This window comes from Oryctolagus cuniculus, chromosome 13 (assembly GCF_964237555.1).
Source record: "Oryctolagus cuniculus chromosome 13, mOryCun1.1, whole genome shotgun sequence".
NCBI lineage: Eukaryota > Metazoa > Chordata > Mammalia > Lagomorpha > Leporidae > Oryctolagus > Oryctolagus cuniculus.
This window is the reverse complement of record NC_091444.1, coordinates 33,875,658-33,885,090: the sequence shown is the minus strand read 5'-3', so window position 1 is coordinate 33,885,090 and position 9,433 is coordinate 33,875,658. Positions and strand designations below refer to the sequence as shown.

The 9,433-nt window shown below is 39.8% G+C and overlaps 1 long non-coding RNA gene across 1 annotated transcript; it reads right to left on the bottom strand.

Annotated features, from left to right (window-relative positions):
• Positions 1-658: 658 nt before the first annotated feature.
• Positions 659-5,749, bottom strand: LOC138845060 (uncharacterized). The gene is made up of 2 exons (XR_011381793.1): positions 5,437-5,749; positions 659-874 (listed from the first exon to the last, which is right to left on the bottom strand). It is a non-coding gene; the product is annotated as an uncharacterized lncRNA (long non-coding RNA).
• Between the last annotated feature and the right edge of the window lie 3,684 nt (positions 5,750-9,433).

Below are 9,433 nucleotides of genomic sequence, written 5' to 3'. Positions count from 1 at the left end.
ATTTAAGCTGAGATGCAATCATCTAAAGAAAAGGGGTGTAATTCTCAACATTTCTTCTTCTGGTTCCTTTGGGTCTTTCTCATCTACTTTGGAGCAATAGGTGAAGATACAGCTTTCTTTCTTTTCTATTATCCTGGGGAAAACTATTAAAGAACTAAACTAATATAAAACATGTACAAAAATTCATTTGAATGCTTATAAAAAGTCACTAAGACACTAATTCTAAAAAACTCTGTCAATATGAAATAGTAGATGTCATTTGTTTGTTAAATATTGAATATTGAAAATTAACTGCAAAACTTGTTTTCAAACTATACTTTAAATGCTGTGTGTGTGTGTACAAACTATTGAAATCTTTGCTTGGCATAGAGTTGGTCCTCTGTATTTAAAGTTAAACTAAAAATGACCCATAATGAAGAATGGGATGGAAGATGGAGTAGGAGGTAGAACAGGAGTCGGGGTGGGAGGTGGGTAGTGGGGGCGGGAGGGGGGGTATTAGGGAAAGAACCACTATATTCCTAAAGTTGTACCTATGAAAAATGCAGTCATTAAATAAAAGCTTTAAAACATATGAACATCTATCTATCTTTTTTTATCATTATCTATTCTAGCTAGCTTACTAATCACAAGCAATGTGTACATTGCCTCAACACTTTAATAACTTTTTAAACATAAGATTTATTTATTTAAAAGGCAGAGTTACATAGAGAGAGAGGCAAGAAGAGACAGAGAGATCTTCTAGCTGCTGGTTCACTTCCCAGATAGCTGCAATGGTTGGAGCTGGGCTGGTCTGAAGTCAGGAGCCAGGAGCTTCTTCTGGGTCTCCCATGTCGGTGCAGGGGTCCAAGCACTTTGGATATCTTCTGCTATTTTCCTAGACACATTAGCAGGGAGCTTAATCAGAAGTGGAGCACCTGGGACACGAACTGGGGCCAAATATGGGACATAGGCACTTCAGGTGGTGGCTTTACCCACTACGCTACATCAATGGCCTATTAATGACTTTCTAATATTCCGATATATGACTATTACAATTAAATCAATCAATCTTCTATTGTTGGACTTGTTCCTAGTACTGATAACACTTTTAATAGTTGTTTAAAACATTTGGAGAAATGCCAGACAGCACAAGCAGGGATAGAGTTCCTATTCAGAGACTCAAACTATTTATAATTTGAATTGATGCATTATCCACTAGAAAATTAAAAAAAAATATATAATTCAAATAAAAATTTGAAACATGAAAATGCTTTTAAAAGGTAGATTTGTTGTGTATAAATCAGAGCTTTTAGATTAGCTATTTTATCTATTACCTAGGTATTTAAGTACTTCTATAAAAATATAATTATAAAATATCTAAACTATATAAGAAGTACAAAAAAATTAAGTATGGTGCACAATGTGGCTGGTGCTGTGGAGTAGTTGATTGAGCTTCTGCCTGTGGCACTGGCATCCCATACAGGCACCCATTTGAGTTCCAGCTGCTCTACTTCCAATACAGCTCCCTGCTGGTGGCCCGGGAAAGCAGTGGAAGGTGGCTTGAGTACTTGGGCCTCTGCACACACTTAGAGACTGGGAGGAAGCTCCTGATTTCTGGTTTCAGATCGTCCCAGCTCGTTGTGGCCATCTTGAGAGTGAACCAGCGGATGGAATATCTCTCTCTCTCTCTCTCTCTCTGTGTGTGTCTGTCCATAACTCTATATCTCAAATAAATAAATAAACCTTTAAGAAAGAAACTATGGTGTTAAGCTACACAGTAAATATTTAGGAAAATAAACTAGAAATTACAGCCTTTGTGCCTATGTCTATAGTCAGAGATTCAGAAATCTGCTCTGAGGTTCTTAGATTAATTATTGCCACTGAAATTCATTTTGATGTCTAGTGATACATTTTTTTCCTCCAATGGTTTATTTTCATTCATTTGAAAGAGTTACAGAAAGATGCAGAGCCAGGGAGTTCTTGCATTCTGCTGGTTCAACCGAAACAGTCAGAGCTGATCTGATCTGAAGTCGGGAGCTAGGAGCTTCTACCAGGTCTCTCACACAGTTGCAGGGGCCCAAGGAGTTGGGCTATCTTTTACTGCTTTCTCAGGCCATAGCAGAGAGTTAGATCAGAAGAGGAGCAGCAGAGACTTGAACTGGCACTCATATGGGATGCTGGCACCGCATGCTGGGGCTTTAACCCACTGTGCCACAGGGCTGGCCCCAAAACATTTTTAAATGTTCTTTATTTGATGTCTTTCAGATTTCAAATGATTTTTCATAAGCTTCATAGTATCTATAACAATACAAAATGAAGGTGTAAGGGTAAAACCACCATACACGATTGGAAAGATTATGCACTGCACTAGGGGACCATAACTCATTTGGGTTCTAGTAATATCACAGTGAGTGAAGATGTTTATGTCTATTATAATGCTTTCCTATCAGAGGGCAGTATGTTGTTACAATAGTGTCTTTTTTAAAAAAGAGATTTATTTTATATTTGAAAGAGTTACAGAGAGAGGTAGAGACAGAGAGAGGGGACTTCCATCCTCTGGTTCACTCCCCAGTTGGCCGCAAGGGCCAGAGTTGTGCTAATCCGAAGCCAGGAGCCAGGAGCTTCCTCTGGGTCTCCCATGTGGGTGCAGGGGCCCAAGGACCTGGGCCATCTTTTACTGCTCTCCCAGGCCATAGCATTGAGCTGGATCAGAAGAGGAGCAGCTGGGACTAAAACCTGCGCCCATATGGGATGCCGGTGCTTAAGGCCAGGGCTTTAACCTGCTGCAAACAGCACTGGCCCCCACAAAAGTGTCTTTAATAAAGGGCATCTTTCTCCAAACGGCAGCAGCATCTTTCAGTATTCCTCAAACCCATTTCCCCTTATTCCTTTGTTGGTTAGTTCAGTCAAAATCTTTTAGAAATCCTCTAAGCCAACTGATGTTTTTTATAAATGCATTGCATCTCTTATACAATTTATGGTGAGAAAGTTGAAAAACAAAATGGGATTTAATAGCTACCAATAATATGTATTTCATATAAGCACATATATGAAGTAAATAGAATTTTTGTCATATAATGCAGTTGAATGCTTCTGTAATTTTTGTTCATGTTCATGGCAGAGAGAGGCATTTCCACTTTCTCCCTTTTTCTGTTTATTTATTTGAAAGGCAGATTTACAGAAAGAGAGAGAGAGAGAGAGAGAGAGAGAGAGATCTTCCATCTGCTGGTTCACTCCCCAGTTAGTTGCAACAGCCAGGGCTGAGACAGGCTGAAGCCAGAAGCCAGGAACTCCATTCGGGTCTCCGATGTGTCTGGCAGGGGCCCAAGCACTTGTATTATCTTTTGCTGCCTTCCCTGGTTTATTAATAGGGAGCTGGATCAGGAGGGGATCAGCCAGGATTCAAACCAGTGCCCATATGGCATGCCAGCATTGCAGGTGGTGTTTAAGGCAGTGAGCCACAATTCCAGACCCAGAATTTCTACTTTCTAAAATATTTTTTAATTCTCAAAGATTAAATTTCATTTTAAAATTGTTGTATTGTGTGTTATTTTATAATGTTCTTTGAAGATTTTTAATCTATTTGCTCATATGTGCAATGACTATTTGACTACATTAGTTATCTATGACTATGGGGCTTCACAACATTTAGAAGATTGTCCCATAATCCTCATATCTGATCTTTGTAATTACAACATTGTGAGGCTGGAAGCGTCAATTATCCACTTTTTGTGTTGAGGAAGCATTGACTTAGAGAGGACAAGCATCTTGTTCAAGGTCCTCTGGTCATAAAGATGTAAAGTCAGGGTGGGCACTCACCCAGTGAGTGGTGTTTATGGGGTGCCACAGTGCTCTAGAGGGTGGAAATAATCAAAGCCACCATTTCTGACTGCCCAAGTTAAATGGGAGTTTGCTTTGCTTTTGATACTACCGAAGACATTAGTGTATCCCATGGGATCAATGTTCTCTTCTTTGTTAGAATGGTCCTTAGTACATTTTCTGGAAACATATTTGGACTCTCTTCCTCCTATTTTCTCAAATGCTGTTGGGAACACATTTGTTCCCACTTTCTGCTCCATCTCCTTCTTAAACACACACACACACACACACAGAGGCACATTCACACACATACACACAAAGGCTGAATTAGTCTGCCTTTGATTTTAGTGATTGAAATTCGCAGTCATAGAATAGTAGTCTACTAATTAGTACTAATAAGAAAACTCTGTCCTGAAGGTATTTCTGTTGTGCTTCTCTGTTGTAGTCTATGCCAATTTTATATTATAGAGCTTTACAGATATGAACCCTTTACAGTTTGCAAAAAAAATTCCCTTCATTAACAACTAAAAACAATTTATTGTTGTTGGATTGGGTAGACACAAATTTAATTAAAGAAGTCACATGATTTTAGCTTTCTGGGAGTGGCTAAGGGGCCACACAATGTGGAGCCAAACCATTTTTATAAAGTATAGTGAAACTCTTTCAGCTCAAAGTGGTTCACTAACTTCTCAACACTACTGACAAAAAGCACAAAGCCTTCTTCCTTTTAAATTAAATAGTGAATGGATGGATCTTTCTGTCAAGAGCCAATGGGGTAGGCAACTGTATTTATTTACAAGTTAGCATTATAGGGTAAAGAATGATTAACAACTGGTCAGAGCAAATGCAGCAGACTGTGGCAGTCTGCAAGGATTAACAAATTAATTTGTTATTTCCATCCGATACAGTTTTATTCTTTGCCTTGGAAATATGGGGATTATTTCAGCCCTTAAAAGTTGCAGAGCAGGGCTGTTCATTCAGCTTTCTGAATGGCTGCATAGAACAATCAGATTGTGTAACAACTGGGACACGTCAGTGCCTTCGTCAGGGGATAATGTCAGCTATAGAAAGCTCTTTTCATCTTTTAGCAAGGCCCATTATTCCCATGCATCTCTCTCCTATGCTTTATGAAAAGGTTTGTACAGTAAATAATGACTGACTATGTAGTAGTTCTTTCTTCTTTTGCCAAGCTCTTTTTAGCTTTGGCAGCAATTTTGTTTTCCCTGTCATCATCTAATGTCTATTTATTTTACATTGCTACAAAGCCAGTGAAATTCCCTTATAAATTCCAGGTCATGAAGATGAAGCAGCAACTCGATTCCTTTTATTAAATGTCTCCAGTGTCCTCTGCTTTTTCTAATTAGGTTCAAAGTGGTCAGTGGTTTGAAGAGCCTCTGGGTAAGAAATCAAATCTGTTTGAACAATGCATTCCGAAAGGCTGTGCCTATGAGATCCTTAGATTTAATTAGGAGACAGGTATCGAAACTCAGATACTCTCTGGATGCATTCAGGGTCCTCACCACAAGGTCCTGCTTCTACTGAGGCAATTTGACCAGATTCTCCCCCTCCTTTTGACTCTCCCTCCCACACAAACATACAATAGGCATTAGGTATTCAGAGCCTGGGGCTATTACTCACCACTGGTTCTGCAGAGCTGCAGTTTTCTTTGTCAGCACCGCCACAGCATGAAGGTGAGAACAAGAAGCTCTGAAACTGAAGGGAAAAAGATAAAAGGAAAAGTATGCAGAGGAAAAGGGAGTCTCTTTAACTGCTCTGTCAACTCAATTTCTCTCTCTCCTCAGCTGCAGGCGTGTTATGAAGATGGATGGGCATAGGTACAACTAGTACAAGAGAGCAGCTGTGGTTTCCATCTGGGTACCATTTAGTAGCAGATAGATTTTTCAGGCCAAAGTCTACTCCAATTGTTGTGGTTAAAGAGGGAAAGTGAGAGGTCTGCTGTATTTGCTTCCACCTCAGATACTATTGTTCCAAACCATTGCTTTGCCAGGGTTGGCTCATTATCAAAGACAAGGAAATTATTTGATTGTGGGGTGAGTTGGGTGGGGAAGTAAGCTGATGAGAGCTGGTGGAGCTCAGAAACAAAGCATCTCATGGAACACATTACCATAGATTTACCCAACACATACTTCTCATATTGTAGGTCATTCCTCTCCTTCCAAACCAGGGGACAGGCAGGAAAGAGGGTGCTCTTTTGAGGAATGATGTCAACATTTCTGTTTGCATGGTGCTAAAGCAACTGGTTGAAAAGGTGAAAAAGTTAATACTTTTAATCATGCTCAGTCTTAAAAAAATTTACTCATTTATTTACTTATTTATCTCCACGTCAGTTCAAAGTTAAAGATGCAGTGACAGAGAGAGAAAGAGAGTGAGAGAGAGAGCTGCTACCAACTGATTCATTCCCTAAATGTCCACACCAAGCATAGCTGGGCCACACTACAGCCAGCATCCCAGAAGTCAAACCCAATCTGCCACATAGGTCACAAGAACCCAAGTACTTAAGCCATCACTTCTGCCTACTAGGTTACACATGAGCAGGAAGCTGGAATCTGACACAGAGCTTGGACTTGAATCTAGGAACTCTGATAGGGGATGTGGGCATCTCAAGTGGTGTCTTACCAGATGCAGAAAATGCCTTCCAATAAAGCTCATTTTTGTGCTAAAGAAAGCTGTTTCCCCTTTTCCTCCATAGCAGAGTTGACAAGAGTCTGCAATGATACCATGGCAACCATCTCAGACAACAGGGTTCTTCCAGAAGACAGGTTTTAAAATTTTGTATATCTGGCCGGCACTGCAGCTCACTTGGCTAATCCTCCGCCTGCGGCGCCGGCACTCCGGGTTCTAGTCCCAGTTGGGGCGACGGTTCTGTTCCAGTTGCTCCTCTTTCAGTTCAGCTCTCTGCTGTGGCCTGGGAAGGCAGTGGAGGATGGCCCAAGTGCTTGGGCCCTGCACCCGCATGGGAGACCAGGAGGAAGCACCTGGCTCCTGGCTTAGGATTGCAGCGCGCTGGCCATGGCAGCCATTTGGGGGGTGAACCAATGGAAAAAGGAAGACCTTTCTCTCTCTCTCTCTCTCTCTCTCTCTCTCACTGTCTAACTCTGCCTATCAAAAAAATATTGTATATCTGACAATATTTTAAGTAGGCTATTTGATGGAAATCTTTTGAAAAATCCATTTTGCTAATTTTTAAAAATTGAACATTACTGCTTTTTAACTAGCTATATCCATGTGGCATGGGCATTGATCGATCTCTATTACTATTTTGGAGTGAATTTGCTCAGTACTTTGTTGTTCTATAATTCATCAATTCATATGGCAGAGGCATATATACCATTTGTAGTGGGGGAAAATAATTTGTGGCTTAGAGTTGGTGATTTTTCATATAGTGAAAATGTATTTTTTTCTCATCGAAAAAGCAGTAATGATGTGCTCAAGGGCCAGATTCTTTATATTATTCAGATTTGAGACTTGAGGTGTTTCACAAGCACTCACAAGAATTAGCAAATCTGATCGGGGGAGATTACAATATCTTTTCTGGCAAACCAACCTCTTGTCCTTGCCAACATGGACATTTTTCAAAGTTGGTCCAGATTCTTCAGTTTCCTTAATGTACTCAGGGTCAGTGTTTCTATCCCCAAGAAGATACCATTTCTGAGAGCCATGATCAAGGTTGATTTTATTTTGTCCCTTAATTTATTTTTCTTTACCTTAGAAAAATTAAAAATTGTTGACACATATCATGAAAGTACTCGTATATTTGATTCCAGCCTTGAGTTTTGAAGGAAGAATTCCTGGGGATGGGGAGGGTGTGCTGATGGGATAAGGTTAAGGGGTAGCAGATACATAAATAGACCACCTGGCAGTCATATATGTAATTTTACTTTTTAAAATAACTACCTAGAAATAAGTGAAAAGAAACTGGTGTAATTAATTTCAGCCATATAGTCTATATCTAATGTATCTAGAATAATATCATGTAATTGATATACATTTATTAAAAGGATATTTTTCTTCCCCATTGTGACATATCTTCAAAATCTAGTGTATTTTGTGTTTATAGTGCATCTCATTTTGAACTACACATATTTCTTTTTAAAAAATTATTAGGTAAAGAGAACAGATTTTTTTTTTTTGCATTCCATAGGTACAGTTCTCAGAAAACAGCCACATTTCTTTCACTTCCCTGTTCCTCAAAATTCCTCTCCCTCCCTCCTCTCCCTTCATCAATTTTTGGAAGGCTATAATTTTATTTTATTTCTTTTTTTCTTTTTTATTTAGTAAATATAAATTTCCAAAGTACAGTTTATGGATTACAATGGCTCCCCCCCCCCCATAATTTCCCTCCCACTTGCAGCCCTCCCATCTCTTCTCCCTCTCCCATTCCATTCACATCAAGATTCATTTTCAATTATCTTTATATACAGAAGATCAATTTAGTATGTATTAAGTAAAGATTTCATCATTTTGCACCCACACAGAAACACAAAGTGTAAAATATTATTTCAGTACTAGTTATAGCATTATTTCACATTGGACAACACATTAAACACAGATCCCACATGAGAAGTAAGTACGCAGTGACTCCTGTTGTTGACTTAACAATTTGACACTCTTGTTTATGGCGTCAGAAATCTCCCTAGGCTCTAGTCATGAGTTGCCAAGGCTATGGAAGCCTTTTGTGTTCACCAACTCCAATCTTAATTTAGACAAGGTCATAGTCAAAGTGGAAGTTCTCTCCTCCCTTCAGAGAAAGGTACCTCCTTCTTTGATGGCCCCATTCTTTCCACTGGGAACTCACTCGCAGAAATCTTTCATTTAGGTCTTCCTTTTTTTTTTTTTCCAGAGCATCTTGGCTTTCCATGCCTAAAATACTCTCATGGGCTCCTCAGCCATATCCGAATCCCTTAAGGGCTGATTCTGAGGCCAGAGTGCTATTTAGAACATCTGCCATTCTATGAGTCTGCTGTGTATCCTGCTTCCCGTGATGTATCATTCTCTCCCTTTTGCAAATCTATAATTTTAGTCCACACTATATTCACAGACTTAATTCACCACTAATCATATATTTCAATAAGTAAAAGTAGGAAGACAGCAGTTCCACAGGAGCCTAAGCAAGGGCTAAAAATGACAATTGTATCAAATGACCATTTCATGCCTATATATTTTTTGGTGTTCTATATTAACTTCCACATATCAGAGAAATCATATGATATTTATTTTTTTGATAATGGTTTATTTCACTAAGTGTAATGGTTTCTAGTTGCATCCATTTTGAAGCATTAGACAGGAGAACTTCATTTTTTTAAAAAGATTTATTTATTTATTTTTGACAGGTAGAGTGGACAGTGAGAGAGAGAGACAGAGAAAAAGGTCTTCCTTTGTCATTGGTTCACCCTCCAATGGCCGCCGCAGCCGGCGCACTGCGCTGATCCGATGGCAGGAGCCAGGTCCTTCTCCCGGTCTCCCATGGGGTGCAGGGCCCAAGCATTTGGGCCATCCTCCACTGCCTTCTCGGGCCACAGCAGAGAGCTGGACTGGAAGAGGAGCATCCAGGACAGAACTGGCGCCCCAACCGGGACTAGAACCCAGGGTGCCAGCACCACAGGCAGAGGATTAG